Raw genomic sequence first — 17696 nt, forward strand, 5'->3', positions numbered from 1 at the left:
GGGACATATTTCAGACATGTTCAAACACAACACAGTCTGTCAATAATGGCCATTCATTGTAGGTATACAACAACTCCGTGGATATGCATACAGACCCCTTATTGCTTATGTGATACATGGAGGGACATCAGAATACCTTTGGGAATGTGGATATCAAAGGACAGATGACATCACATGTGGCTGTTTGTACACATCGGTACCCCTGCTACATGTTGTGTGCTACTACCAATGTGGTACTGTCAGGATACTATGTGTGGTAAATGTGGATGACTATGCTATTGTTGGCTCATAGCTTCACAACATGGGTTTGTCAACAGGTATCTGTCTGTATGATACCCTTGTGGAGGATAAGTGTCTAATCCGGGGAATGCATTGTAGGCCACTGTATGCATCACTACAGATGTGGACGTACATATCCCTAGTGTGTCTGCTTGTACCTAGGACGGACACATGCCAAACAGGAGTGGTCACGGGAATGTGTGGTGGTCAATACCACTGGTAACTGGTATAGTACAATACCGGAATGATTCTAATGCTATTGTGTATCCTACAGCTGTGTGTCAGTTGTCAAGACATCATCTAACGATTGGATAATATCAGGCTGTTGAGGTTATGTACACTACCAGAATGCTAACCAATGACCGATATTAACAGTATCACCCACAGCATAGTGTCATACCATGTCATACACACATGTGTACCCAAGTTGTGACATATGTGTAGTGAAATGCATACGGGACACCGATATGAAATATGAAGTATTAACCCTGTGTAATACAGGGCATATCACCCTTCCCATGTGCCCACCATGCACATACATGCAAATAGTGCACCTCCACCATGTTCACAAATGTACACCTTGAAATCTGTACTGCACACATCACACACCTAACGTCCACTCACCGACACATGCTGCCAGTACCACACACATCGGCCAACTGTCACATGTGTGGACAATCCATGTTTGGGATTAACACTGGTGTATACAATACGAAATTGATAATCACTGCTGGGATGCATCATGCCTGCTCAGATACACCTACAAGGATATCATTACCCATTACTGTTCACAACATGCTAACATTGCTACATTGCTAGTAGGTCACCCTGTGCATCAGCACTGTGTTATCCTGTTCCTGCATCAATGTCACAGATGACAGGAGGTGGCACAGTTTCATCATATGCACAGGGTGTGTGGTTGTTTTCCAGAGCCCGACAATGACCCATCCAATCAACATGTATATGTGTGTGTGTGTGTGTGTGTGTGTGTGTGTGTGTGTGTGTGTGTGTGTGTGTGTGTGTGAGGGACAACAGTACAGTATGGGTCAGTGTTGATGTGATGTGTGTGTGTATGTGTTAGCCCTACATGTTGGTAGTATGTGTGTGTGTCTGCATGCACACAGTACCCCTTTGTAGCTGCCAAATATGGGAGTTTGTGAAACAGCCACAGACTGTACCTGCCAGGCTGTACAGATCACTGTCTCTGGCCACGGACACAGTACCTGTGCCTGCCAGGGGTAACACAGACTGTATCGGGTACTAAGCCAGACTGAGTACTATCGTCAGAGGTGGAGGGATGTTGACTGGACCCATGTCCCTGCTGGGACTGGCCAGAGCCACGTGCACGTGGTAGTCTCGGATGGTCTACCGACAGACCAGCCACAACATTGCTATGGCTGGTACTGGCACTACGGGAGCAGCTGGCACTTGGTTGTCATCCGCGTCGGTTGCCAGCTGAGGATGTTGCTGGCATACGTCCATGTCAACGTCCCAGCCATCCTGCACTGTCCTGGCACATGGACATAACATTGCGGAGGACATCTAGTGTCTCCCCCAACGTCTATCAATGACATCGGTGTAATTGTGGATGGCACCAGCAAGGTCACGGATACTGTCATTGACCGTGGTGTTATGAACCCTCTGCACCCTTAGTCCCTGCCTGGTGTACCATTCCATACGTGCCTGTGCTTTCATCACAGCCCGGAACATACCTGAGGTTGTGAGACCTGTGCGGGCACGCCTGTCAGGGGCATTACGGCCAGCGATGCTCCCACGAGAAACCCTGGACATATGCCTATGTGGTACCGTTCCATGTGTCTGGGCATGGCTGCTGTGTGGGGTTGCATGTGCCATGGATACCACACTTTCCTGGTCAATGCCTACCATATGCTGTTCCTCACCTAAGGCCATTGGTGTTGAGGGATGTAATGACAGTACGTATGTGCACATAGATGGGGTGGAAAGCTGTGTACTGTCGATTGGTGGACCCCCAACAGACCCTGTAAAACATGCCTGTGCCACTACACATGTATCATCACGGTCACTCTTAGTGGCAGTGACCTCAGGCTCCCCGCTGCACCCATCCAACATTACCTCAGCACTTGTGGGAGGGAGACAGGAAGCACACTTTACCATCTGTACAGGATGTTCACACACATGCACACATGCACACATGAACACATGCACACATGCACACATGAACACATGCACACATGCACACATGCACACATGCACACATGCACACATGCACACTAATACACTACACATTCAAGTTGACACACACACACCAGCAGCAATATGGAACATAGTCGTTAGTGGTTGATGGTGGAGTACAGTATCGCAATACAAAGAGTCCTCTCACACATGTCAGCATGCAGGATGTGTGTTGCTTGACAGCATGCAGTGCGAGTGTAGAGAGTCCTTGTAGTTAACAGTATACACGTCGTTGATGCATGTGTGTTGTTCACTGACTGCCCTCACCCTGGTAGACAATTTGTACATGGACACAACATTGCACTGCAAGTCTGAAACACTTTCCAATGTCGTGTGCACCATCACTCATAGGTATACAAACCATGCCCGGATGCATATAACTGTCAGATGTCTAACGATGAATGCTATGTGTAGTACTGCAGGTACTGTAACTGGATGTAGTGTAGTGCCATGAGCCATCATCAGGCAGCATCATGTGGTCACTCAAGGACACTGATGCATGTCACACTGGCAACTATCTTGCTGTACCTGACCTGCACCACTTAGGCTACATTAAACAGTTCACAGACAGTCGTTGCATGGGCATGTCAGGTGTTTAATAGGGAACATTGCCTAACATGACTGTGTTGTGTGTTGACACATGTCACACTGCCCCATGATAAGGCTCTACCCTCAGGTATAGTATGTGTGCTGTGTTGATGACATATGGGATACTGAAGTACAACCTTACAGCAGGTGTCTACATACACCATGTGTATCATATTAACACATACTGCATATGACAAAGTAATATATGTTGTGTGCATGTGTATTGATTATGCCTATACAGTGTCCACTACAGTGTACCCCACTTGTTTGTGATGCTCTGTGTGTTGCATGTGTATGGGTCAGCTACTCATGTCACTGTGAAGTGCATAGTCACACAGAGAACATGCAGAGCATGCACTATGCGTAGGTGTTTAACATGTGTATATGGCCTACAACTCTCCTATGACATGCAGATGTTATATGCTAAATTGACTGTAGCCCACTCACCAGCATGGGTCTCCTGTCTTGCTATCACACCAGAGGGACCTGCAAGGATATGAGACAGTATGTCAGTGTCAACAACTATGACATTGCTGCTTTGAGTCTTCAATTATACAGTAGTACATGGGGTGACAGTCACAGGCATACAGATAATGTCCAGAATTATCAGTATTGCATGACACCAGGCCCCACATATTCTGCATATACAGTACACATCTGATTAATGCATAGTATAACACTTTGGATAACAGTGGTCTACAGATATGCCATGTTACCTGCATGCTCGTTGTCGCTGTGCTGGGTGACTCCGGCCTCCATGATGACACAGGTGTGTTGTAATGGTTGTCCAGGAGCCACCACGCTGAGTAGCAGCTCTGCCACTCTGGTGAGGGGGGGATGTGTGGCAGCACCACCACCTGTGGCAAGCTGTTGTCTGTGGACATCGGAGGCATGCTGCCGGACATGTCTGATTAAATCACTGCAGTGATGGCGTACCTGCTCATAAGTCTGGTTATGCATGCCTACATCATTTACCTGACGGACAACATCCTGCCACAGTGCAGTGCGACCATGCTGGTCCTGGCAGGATCTTGAAAACAGTAGATTATAATGTTGGATGAGTGCATCTCTGAATACATCCTCCTCCTCAGGGGTATAGGATGGCTTTCTGCTGTGTGCCAAAACCCTGGAAGACAATTAAACAGTAATTGTGAAAAAGCCATGTTGCACACTCAATATTCTAATGTACAGACATCATTGATATGCCATATATAGCAACCTATTGGCTGTCAGCAGATACACACTTTTAATAATACATATGACTGTTAAGACCACAACTGCCTGACAGTGCTTGGTACATGCTAAATACCAAACCATGTTCTGCACAGCCACAACGTTAAACCAGTATGTAGGACCATACAACAGTACATGGCACACTGTATGTGACACGATGCAACACCTAGCCACAGGAGGTGTATATGAAGCTAATGCATACAGACATTTGTCATCCATTTAAATCTATGTACAGTACGGTTATGGTACTAGCAGTACACCACACTACTTGTTGATAGCAAACCCCTCAGTAACATATGTGCACATTCACCACTATAGGTGGCATACTGCTGTACTACACTATACATGTTGCTAGATAGGCACCTATATCCTGTGACACACATACCACCGAGGACATGTTACAGGCATACCCCCCCACACACATCAGACATACCTACAAGACACAAGGGCATGGCAACCCAGATTACAGTTACCTGTGTACCATACATTACTGTGTGTCAGCACATACATAACCTCATGCCTGAGGTATGTGATGTGTGAGGACTACAGGTAACAAACAAAAGTGTGTTACCAAGCCATGTGGATATAGACCATACTGTGCAGTTGAGGCAAACAGCTTCAGGTGGTACTACAGTCCATACCTGACTTGTATTCACTAGTGTTAACACTCAATAAGCATACATGTACTGCTTTAGCCTGCAAAGGCACACTCCATTCGACAACATGGGAGTACATCACAACGTATACCATAGTGATTTTCATGCCTGGCAATAGCATACGGACCTTTTGATAGGATTAGAGCTACAACACTACATACCATGGTATACATAGACTCCCACTAGGCTATCACACATATACACATCATTGACACATTCACATACACATTCTCCACCACACACAGTCAACCTCACATAGCATGTGTTGCAACAGATACATGTGTGTGTGTGTGTATCGTGTCCTAGGTAGCTGATAGGCTGTTATCCATAGGGCCTATGGAAACATAGACATATGGTATCCTGCACTAAACACACATGTAATGTAGGTTCCTGTGCCCCTGTCATGCAGAGCCACAGGGATGATTACCGGGTTGTGTTTCCTATCTCACATGCAATCGTCATGGTTATTGATGGCAACTGCTAATGAAGACCTTCATATGCTGTTGATAGGTGGTTGGTTCCACAGTATAGTATGTGTCTGTGATGATGATGTGCCAGTCAAGCATGTTCTGCTTTTTACATTACAAGGTGTTGATCAGTAGAGTGTGTATCTTGTCTGGTGTTCCATCTGTTTACATAGAGCATGTCCAACACCTGTGGGTTTGCCATAGCTTTGTATGTTGGGCAGGGGTAGCCTCTGGGTAGGCGGTATGCGACACAGTGTACAATTGGTTTGGTAAGACAGTCAGCATAGGGCATCTGTTGGAATCCGGTAACACTCTTTGTGAGGTATGTGTCTGGCATCTACTGTTTCTGTGTATGTGTTCTGAGGTACATACCAACAGGGACATTGTACTCTATGATGGGTGTTATGACTGATGAGTGGAGTGGAGCCCTGACTTCTCTTTCCATGGATGACACACATTTACTGACGACATGTGGACTGTACTAGGTTTACATGACTAGTGTGGCACAGTGATCATCATTAGGGACACTACTGTCCACCTGTGTCCCGTAGTCTCTTATCACACCTTCGGTGTTGAGTACACTACCACCTATGTTTTAGTTCATGTGTACAGGGCTTTTAACAACAGGGATGGCAATACATGTACAACATTCAGCTGGAGCATACATTTCAACATCCACTGGTGTACACATTGATATGCATATCAGCACATATACAGTCCACCTTTCATGGTGGGAATATCAATAATGCTAAGGTTGAGGGGGGATACAGTTATGTAATGATATTGCACAGTCTTGTGCAGAATGCATGGAAGGTGCTCTCAGCCCATATATGTTTAGCAGGACCCCATATATGGGAGACTATATACCTAACAAAGCATACCCATGGCATTTGAACAACACATGTCATATGCCAGCACTGTATGCTGTCTTGTTTGACACACACTACAACCTACATATATATATATATATATATATATATATATATATATATGCACATAACCTGCACCAACATATTAATGTCCACCTTTCACAAACAGTTGCAGTATGTCCCTTGCTCTATGCACATGTTCAGATGCTCAGAAATCAGACACACATGTATCTCGACATATGTGTGTGCCATACAGACACAAGGTCCACACTGTTGTAAGTCCATACACCTCATGGATGACCTGTTGGGCTTGCTACGACATGGACAGTTGTCACATGTGTGCATACAGTAATAGTACAAGGGTATACATAGCTGCAAATGATACATTACTATGCTAGCCTGCTACAGTGGTTGCCAATGCTAAGCTACACATTATGTGAATATCATGCATGTCTTACTCTGTGACATCCAAGTTTATCTAGGTGTTTGCAATACTCCCCAAAACTGCCATTAAACGCAGTACTGTACAGACCATAGATAACATGTTCAGATGTTTGACATGTACTGCTGACCTACAAATGTCACATTTATGTCCCACTGCACACAGCTACCCAACAATTTCTCCATGGCAATACTTATGCATGGCATCAGTACATACATACCTACTGCTGCCACATATGCATGTATCAGAGGATCAACAGTACTAACCATAACCATCTACTACCTGCCGGTAACTACAAACTGTTACATACCTGTATGTCCCGTCCGGGTCCGTCTGTGTATGTTTTTTTTTTTTTTGGTACTGAAATGTACAATTTTTTTATTTTTTTATTTTTATTTTCCTGCTTGGCGTTGTTCGCTATTTTGAACTTGCAATGTAATGATTGCATGTGGGGATAGCAAGTCCTATCTGCTTTTATAGGTATCTGCACATGTGCATATGATGCCCTCTGCACCAATTGTTGCCCAGCATTTGGTAAATGCTTCAGCAAAGGATAGGAGAATGGAATGCAAATCTGAAGGCACATGTGATGAAACTAAGCACAGATAAGACAGTGGTAATGGCAGCAGATTGGGGAAATCAGAAGAAGCTGAGAATAGAGATAGATGGGAAGATAGTGGAATAGGTAAACAGCTTCAAGTATCTGGGAGGGGCGGTTGAGGAGAAGGGTAGTCTGAATGAAGAGGTCAAAGCTAGAATCAGAGGGGCTGCAGCCAACTGGCATAGAGTATCAGGTGTAGTCTATGACAGAAGAATGCCAAAAGAAGCTGAAAAGTAAGGTGTACAAGACAGTGGTGCAACCAATACTACTGTATGGTACAGAAACCTGGGCAGTAAAGGCAGAACAGTTGAAGAAGCTAGAGGTGATGGAAATTAAGTGCCTGAGAAAGGTGGTAGGATGCACACTGCAGGACAGGTGAAGAAATGAGGACATAAGAGCAGAAGCCAAAGTAGCTCCAATTGCAGAAAAGATCAAAGAGAACAGATTACGATGGTATGGGTACATGTGTAGAAAAGCAGAAGACAATCTGGTGAGGGAGATTTGGGACAGACAGGAAGAAGGTAAGAGGAAGCGAGGGCATCCAGCAAAGAGGTGGATGGATTGTGTGAAAGAAGATCTGCGACAGTCAGGCATGAGTGTTGAAGAAGTCAGGAGAGTGGCACTGAATTGAGAGAGTTGGCGACAGTTAATACGATATCCTGACCCCATGTAAATGGGAAAAAGGGGGATGATGATGATGATGATGATGATGATGATGATGATGATTTGGTAAATGCTTACAGCCTGCTGAGTGGTAATTGCAGTACTCACTGTCATAGTAACCCAATGCTATAAATTGCTAAGGTATGTAGGTGTAGCCCTTTCAGATATCCAGAGTGGGGCCCATGCTTGTTTGCTGTGGAGACTGTTGTGTAAGTCAGAAGATTGGTATACATCTTATAAATTAAGCTAGAGGTGTAGACAGTGATGTACATATTGTACTCAGACCTGACTGTTGCCACTTCCAATACTGAGTTATCAGTGTAGAGTTTTACTCACCACTACAAATGCTTACACAACATTTATGTGACTATACTGGGAATATTAATGTACTGACTTCTGCAGGGTGTATGTTTTTTACTGTTGACATTACCACAGGGTTTACAGGACAACTGGACAATTCATGTACTGATTATGCCTACCTACACACTTGGTAGACCCTAAACGCACAAGTATCTTTTAATTGGGGGGGGCTTACATACTGAGAGCATTATGCATTAATATGTGAATATTATCTTACTGGACTCGCAGGATTGGTGTGTACCTGTGTGTTTATCAGGGCAGGTTGTCTGTCTGCATGGTTCCCACCTGTGAACTTACCTAGATGGTAGCCAGAGGTTACACTGTCATTCTTTGTCTGTGCAACTCACAGGTGTTTTCAGCAGTGTTACAATGGCATTGTTACAGTCAGTTGCTACCAGTACATCGCTACATCCATTGGTATTTCTGTGTTATACCCCTACATAAGGGTATGCTTGTGGAGGGCCTAAGAAAGCTATTTGCAGAGTGTGTAACAGCATTATAGCCTATATGCCTGTGTGTTTGGGCCTTTGCCTGGCCTATGGAACAGTCACATACATCTTTGCATGGTGTCATGGATATGTAGTTGAAAGTGAGGTACACCTTACACATAATAGGAACAGTAGGTGTATACTTCAGTGAAGCAGTGCATATGGATTAGTACTCCTTTCATGACATACAAGCAGTGTCTACAGTAATTATTGTCAGTATTCATTGTGTAATAGCCTACCATTCTGACTGACGTCAGTACTTTTCTGTGGGATTCTGAGGGACACAGCTAAAATATGTTTCACAATCAGGGACATCCCTGGAAAGTTGACTGAGTTAGGAGGTATGGCCTCTGCCCTACTCAGATATGCCAGTGTTTGTACTGCTATGATACTGTGTGGGGGTTGTAAAGTGCCTCTGCAACATTATTTTCTGCTTGATTGGTTGCTTCTCACATCACACTCATGTAATGCAATCCCACAACAATTGCTGGTAAAGATCCACAGAACAGGCTTTGTGTTATGGCCTTTCTATTTTTCCTTTACATTCACTCATTGTAGTGCATGATATATTTTTTGCAGCACAAAGTTGTTGTATATCTGTTGTGGCTTAGTGGAACTTCATGCAGTCTTATGTGTTCAAGGTCTGGAGTTCGAGATTGACAAAGGTGTTTTAATTTTGCTGCTGAGCAGAACAAGGGCCCTGACCTAGAGTGACTAAGGCACTTTTAAGCAGTTGTAAGCGGGTTTGCGCGACACTTAGCAGTGCTTAGCTAAGCGCACACATGCTCACACTCGCTTAATCCCGCTTACTACTGCTTAAAAGTGCTCACTCCCTCTAACCCCCGCACTAATTTCTTTGAAAGAAAAGAAAATGGGGAGATAGGAAAGTGGTGAAAAAGGGGGCACAAAGAGGGAAAGACAGTAGGAAAACAAGCTCGGGATGTGCAGGACGGGTGTAGGGAAGGTCCATAGCTGCACATTTCCTTACCAGCAACAGCTGTGCATATTTTGCAAATCTGGAGTGGAATTTGAAACCTTCCACCCCTGATAGAGGGATGAAGACAACAAAGTTTGTTGTACTGCCAATTAGAATTATCAGTGTACATGTCCAACGGACATGTGTGTGAAATGGGCAGCTATGTATGGGGGGTAATTTTTTTTCGGGTACAGATTGCCCTTTTTTTTTTTTTTTTTTTTTCAAGGGAGAGTGAAAAGTGAGTTAGAGGAAGTAGGTATATTTGGGGAGGTAGGTTGGGTAGGTAAACAGACAAGACAAACAAGACGCATACAGGGGCGGAGTATGACACATGGGGTGGGTGAACACAATTGATGGGGTCGGATGTTTGGAAATCGCAAGCCCATGAGCCCACAGATGGTAACAGTGCGACTGAAATCCCCACCCATGGGCAGTCACCACTGGACCTTCACAGACCCGAGGGTTGCTGTGCTGGGGGCTGCGTAGGAGGAAAGGCTCACCCGTGAGTCGTTCCACTCTCGCCTCGAGCTGGCGTAGGGGATCAGTGACTAAACGCTGGATCTCCCTACGCACCACAACCTGGACCCTTCGGAGGGTAACAGGAGGCCATTCTCTGCCCACGCTTGCAGGAGGGCAAGCCCCATCCCCTGCAGCGCTTCCACCCAAAGGTGGCACAGGACCTACGGAGGAGGGTGGCCTGGGCTGGGCACCAGACCTGCTGGTGCCAGGTGCAACTGCCAGCTGAGGAGGGACAAGTGGGTCCGCTGGGACCAGCCTTCCCATATGTTCTGTGATTAAGTGTGTTTAATTACAACATAGACAACAGCATTCCAAGTTAGTTGTGACAGCATGCAGTAATATTCCCATTAACCCAACACACCAGGGTTACAACAGTTGAACAGCAAGCATAACACATGCATGTATTGAATGACAGTGGACATTACAACAGCATGCAGGGATGATTGGTGGCAACAGGCCACCAAGATTGTGGTGTTTTAACAGGGGACATGCATCAAAGTAAGTGCAGATTTTATATAACAATAGGACATATGTCCCAACAAATGTTATGAGATTAGACATACCCATTGAGGTGTGGAATTGCATTGTTTATGCACATGGAGTAGGGTGTAAAAAGAAACCTCCATTAACATCTTATTAGTACTTTAACTGTACACTACATTCCTATTGACTGCAGGTGTATATCCCCTACATGTATTCTTACACTAGGCAACATGCATTTGATTGCGTTATGGGTTTGGCTACTTCATTATATACCTGACCTATATCTGACATAGTAACTGTCCAAGATGCAGATGTTACTGCTACATACTTATATTAAATTTACTTGTTTATGTATCTGCACATCTGGATGTGTTCACATGCCTTTTTCACTTGTTTTCTACACAACCCTACTTTTCATGTAGCACACTAACATTTCTGGGGAGCACCTTGACAGACTACTCGTGTGCCAGATTTACCTATGCATGTCAGCCATTTCACAACTGTTGAGGACTGTTAAATACTTCACAGCTACTGGCACTTCCTTCATCCACTTTATATGGGACTGCACTACTGGGGGTTGTCAGCACTTAATACAACAGTAACATTTCTTCACTGCAAGGGTACAACATTTCTGAGTAACTGGCACATACACACTGCAAGTATTATACCTTTCTTATTTACATTAAAACTCTTTTCTACAGGCTCTCTCCTTTATTTGACATTACACTGCATACAGTAGACCTATTCAGGAAATGTTATACCTTTATTGATAGGTTACAAGACTGTTTTACAGGCTCACTCACGTTTTATCTATGACAATGCATGCAGAGATAGTATTCCAGACATGTTTTTGCTTTATTCATGGGTTACTACACTCTGTTCCTGCCTATCTGACTTATGATATGTAACAGTACATGCAGATGATTTATTTAGGGAATGAATGTTTCATACTTCACAGCTACTGCCACTTCCTTCATCCACTTCCTATGGGACTGCACAACTGTGGGTTGACAGCACCTAATACAACAGTAATATTTTTTATTGCAAGAGTACAACAACATTTCAAAGTAAGTGACACAGACACACTCCAAGTTTTATACCTTTATTAATTACATTGAACACTCTTTTCTACAGGCTCTTTCCTTTACTTATTATTACAGTGCATACAGAAGACATATTCAGGACATATTATACCTTTCTTGATAGGTTACAACACTCTTTTTCAGGCCTGCTCACTTATATGTTATGACAGTACATGCAGGATAGTATTCCAGACTTATTTTACCTTAATTAGTGGGTTAGTACACACTATTTCTGGCTCACTGACATTTGTTATATAACAGTACATGCAGAGGATTTAATCAGGACATTTTATTGCTGTATTATTGGCCTGAAACACTTTTGTCATGCTCACTCACATATATCATGTAACAATACATGCAGAATATTTACTAACCTGCCTGGTGGTGCAGCCTTAACAGCCTATCTGCATAGGCTTGCTGATTCATAGCACGAGCACCTGCATCTGTGGAGTAAATAAAGGGATATTGAGACATACCTATCCATTATTTAGACTATATTAGCTTGTCTTACATACTGCATTCCATGGCTACCTACTTAGTAGTGGGGCATCACGCATTTGACAGGCCTCCTGGATCCACTGGTTCAGGAGGTCCTGCTTCTGCCTCTTCAGGTCTTCATGGTGGTGACGGACCTGCTCACCAGTCCGAGGGATGCCTGTGGCACTGGTGAGTTCATGAGCCAACCAGTTCCAAGCCTCTGCCTTATACTCCGTTCCTTGGAACTGGCCCTGCAGGAGTCGAGTCTCATGCCGATGGACTAGGAGACAAACCATATATCTTGACTCCTCGATGCCCCAGCGTTGCGCTCGAGAGCGTGTACCCTCTCCAGCACCAGACATTCTAACTGTAGATGGGAGCTAGAATCAGTTATGGCGAGTATTCCCGCCTATGCGGCTTAAATATGCTGCATTTCCCGCACTTTTCTGTGATTGGCCATTTTTGAATATTCTCGGCTGACTGCAGACCTGCTTAGCAATTGTTAATCTAACATTTATTAGTATATATATATATATATATATATATATATATATATATATATATATATATATATATATATATATATATATATATATATATATATATATATATATATATGTTAACAGTGGCTGTTTACCCTAAGCTGTCGTGGCTTAGTGGTTCAGTACTTTGATTATGGTGCACAGTGTCCTGGGTTCAAACCTTATCATTGCTTTATATTTTACTACTGTCCAGACAGGTTAGGGGGCGTGGCTGTGTTTAAGCAACTTTGCTCTACGTTGCTCCATGTTGCCCGACGGTGTGCTGGTTGGCACGGCGCGCACCTCCGCGCAAACCAATTGTGCTGGGTAAAGCGCTATTTAGTTATGGGCAACTATTTTGCGCTGGATAAAGCGCGATTAAGCTATGGACAACTACATTGCACTGGGTAAATAGGGTTGCCACCTTTTCAAATGGCCAAAGTGGGACATTTTTGGTACAAATATCACATTTTACAGGCCAACACATACCCACGGCCAGTAAAAAGGACAGAACTTAACTTTTTTGCCTAAATAAAAGCTTATTATTGCAGCATTTTAGTTGCTTATTCTGTTTCTTATAACATTTAGGTATTTCAGATACAGAATAACTGTTTTATGCAACTATTACATAAAATATAAGAAATAATTTTGTCCTAAAATCATAGGACATTTGCCATTTTTACAATTTTTTGTCAGGACACAACTGGCCAAAGAGGGACTGTCCCTCGCAAAGTGGGACAGGTGGTAACCCTGTGGGTAAAGCGCAAGTTACCTAGGGGCAACTATATTGCGCTGGGTTAAGTGTTGCTTAACTGCGGCCAATTATATGTCAAGTTCCTTTATAAATGTACATTTTGTTCACTGATACATAAGCCATTTGAATGCCTTTTAGTAAAAGTTTCATCATATAGGTCAGGAATTATTTCATATACTAATTTGGAACATAAAATAGGAAGGGGAGTGGTGGGACTCGAACCATGAATGCCTCCACTTTGTGCAAACGCTCTACCACTATGCTATTACTATTTGGCATAATTTGCATAAACATTCCTTATTATGCTCTTCCATGTCGAGATTGCTAACTGCAGCTAAGCAATGGGTACACCCGCGCGCACATATGCGCAAATATGGGCAGCTATATTGGGGATTAGGAAAAACTAATGTTTTACTTTTTATAACTGTGCTGGGGTTTACAGTGTCAGGGAGTGTGGTGTTGGGTACAGGGACATTTGAGTGGACTCGCTCTTGTGTGTTGACATTTTGTTTTTTAACACACTTGCAGGGGCGTAGACGTTTACACTGCTCAGCAGTCGGACACGCCCCCAGTTTGCCTGCACGGTCCGTGTTGGACTTGGGGTTGAGTCAGCGTGCCCTCATGAATATTCATGGCATGCTGACGTCATACTGTTCAACTGCAGCCTCCGAGTAAGACTTATTTAGTCTTACACGGAGGATTCGTGAATCCGGGGGAAAGTATGTGCCTCTTATTCCAATCACCATAAAAATGTGCAACTTCTCTTTTCCAAACTGCCACTGGGGTTATGTGAGGAAAGAGCAGAACAGGCTTGTCTAAGTCCTTCCAGACATGCATGCATACAGAACAAAAGCAATAGGGAATGTTTCTGTAATTGCTTAGTATTTTTCAAAATATATGTTAGAGCTTAATTCTGAACAATTAGCCTTCAAATGTGTACCTGTGTCTCCCAAAATATCTAATAAACATATAAAATGCAAAAGAACTGCTAATAATTTAGCTAGAAATATCACGGCATGGTTAAAATGTGTTGTTTTATATTTACAATATATTTGTTGGATAAATGGAATTATTCTATAGTATTTACCCTGGACTTTTGATGTTTTCATTGAACGAATGACAGACTCTATCAAAGTAGAAGAGAGACTTATTTTATGAAACAAAATCAGAAGCTGTTCTAAACAGCATAGAACTGTGAGAGATATGTTGTGAGGAAGATCCTCTGCATTATGTCAAGGTGCATTTTGTCACATTCCCTGCTCCCTTTGAATGGATTGACACTGCTTTTCATAGACATGCTATTGTACTTGTTCATTGTCATCCAGGTACCTATAATTTGAAATGTACTGTTTAATCAGATTTTTGTTGTGTTACTGAAGTCAGTCAAAATAATTAATTTAACACTGCCCCCAAATATTTTTGAGGGTGGCCAGCTGTCCAGTCTTTCCTCATGATTGATTGATTGATTGATTGCTAGATGCCCTGCTGGGTTAGTCAAGCAGAGCTTGCAAAGGGATCCACAACAGTAAGAAAATGCTAAATCTTTCATTATTTACCACCTTATTTTCTATCCAGGAATACCTCTATGGAGTAATACATGGTTACATTTTTTATGAGATTTTTTTGGCTCATTTTAATGGAATCATTAGATAGTCCTAAGAAGTGGTGAGACTTTCCAATGGAGACTTAAATTTAAAAAACAGAAAATGTACAATATTATAATGTCTCTTTCTCTACAACATCCAGCTGTATCTTGCTGTTAGTTATGTATTCTTTGCACTGAGCTGAATATTTACACTTGTAACATTTATTTCAGCTCTTTTTGAGTTTTGTTGTAGTCTTCTGTGTTAATTAAGACTGCAGTCGCATAGATATATGCCCAGTCTTCATACCTTCATATTACCAGCTTGTGCCTGATTCCTTAGAGGCCTGTCTCTTCTCAATCATGTACTCTGCATGGGACACTGCATCACAAAAAATGATATAATTTGTCATGGAAACAACACTATTTTGGAGATGCATGAATCTTTACTAACCTCTAAATCCACATGATCAACCCGTACCTTCATTGCGGATAAAAAAAAAAAATTAACACATTACTGTTCAGATATTTCATTTTCAGCTGGATCATGGTATGTGACTTTAAGGAAAGTACAGTACTGACTTGTAACCCTAATCGTGTTAATATATAAATATGAAAAGATGTGCATAGTCCCAGGTACAAGGGGACTGATGATGTTGCACCAATGAATGTTTTTTATAAATTTCTGAATTAATTTAATATCAGTATTAAATTGAGTATGAATTCCATTTATTTGTGTGCGCGCACGTGTGTGTGTGTGTGTGTGTGTGTGTGTGTGTGTGTGTGTGTGTGTGTGTGTGTGTACTGTGTGTGTGTGTGTGTGTGTGTGTGTGTGTGTGTGTGTGTGTGTGTGTGTGTGTGTGTGTGTGTGTGTGTGTACTGTACAGTAATAGTTCTTGCTCATTTCATTCACATAATATGCAGAGACTGTAGATTACAGTAGTAACTAAAGGTTGCCCTGTTGAAACGTCGGCAGTCAAAACACTGAGTGCTAACAAACTAAAAAAATGAAAACACAGGAGAAGAACAAATTTTGAAAGTTTTAAACTTCTCTTTGCAAGGGCGGGCAACCCCCCCGTCCCCCAGTCTTATATACATTAACTCTGATACCACTATACCTCGGAGAAAAAGGAATATTCTGAGAAATGCCATCTCTGAATTAGTATATGTAAACCCATTCTTTCGACCATTCAGTCTCTGTATTTCCGAATTCGCTCTAGTGGGTCCTGACATTTCAAATGTTTACCGAATAAAGCTTTAATGCTAAATGAAAAAAGTTCAAACATAAACAGGACATAAGTTAGTAGTAATATTTACAGCCCTTTCATTGTATGATTTCTCAGAGCAAAACAGTTGTAACAGTACCAACCAGGAACAGCACCAAAACAGTTGGAACAGTACCAACCAGGAACTTTATCTTGGCAAAATTAAGGAACATCTCCTCAGTTATTTAGGTGAATGTATCCCCGGAGTAGGCTTACAGCAACAGATTACAAAATGGCCTGCAGCCACATGTAAAATTCCTGTGGCTTGCCTGTCTAAGTTGGGTGCATGCAGTTCATACAGGATGCAGTTCCTTCCTCAGGAAAACAGCTTGTCTTCCTCAGTCTTAGACGGTTTTCTCTTTCTCCATAAAGTCCCTGAGACTCCTCAGAGAATGGCATCTAGGACAACAGACAAGTGACAAGTGAATCTAACTCCATTAGTGAATAGTAATCTTAATATATGATACAGCTGTCTGTCATTAGCGTCCTATATTTGGAAGAGACTCACATCGAGGCTGGCAAAGTAGGATGATGCACTAGAGCTTCTTCATGTCCAAATAACCATCAGGAAGGTATCGTGCAATATATTAGCTAGCTATGGATGTCTCTCTAAGACAAAAGAAAGCCACAACACCTATCTACAGGAACTAGAATCACTCAGTATAAAACCACTAGTGCACAAGCAAGAGATTCCTCGACTTTGTCAATACAAATGCCCTGGAACAATTAGTCAGAGTACCCACTATAGGGAATAACATCTTAGACCTTGTTCTTACAAATATGGGAACATCTTGCACCATCCCTTGCATATATTCATCACTTGTTATTTCTGACCATAAAGCAGTCTCCTTCGAAATAAAACTGAAACAAGAGATCCTTTTTAATTAAGGTACCTTTAGAAATGTCTTTAAGACAAATTACCTACTCCTAAGTGATACATTGGCAATCTTCAAATCCCCACTAAACCCAGTTAACTCCGATGAATACACAGAAGTGTACTCCACCACATTATGCTCGCATGAAACAGATGCATAGATGCAGCTGTACCTTGTAGGTACAAGTACAGGGCAAAGCTCAGAAACAAACCCATATGGTGGAACCATATGGGTTCGTTTCTGAGCTTTGCCCTGTACTTGTTCAGAAACAAACCCATATGGTGGAACCATATTAACAACAA

This window comes from Protopterus annectens, chromosome 4.part0 (genome assembly GCF_019279795.1).
Source record: "Protopterus annectens isolate FY-2018-M chromosome 4.part0, PAN1.0, whole genome shotgun sequence".
NCBI classification, from domain to species: Eukaryota; Metazoa; Chordata; order Ceratodontiformes; family Protopteridae; genus Protopterus; species Protopterus annectens.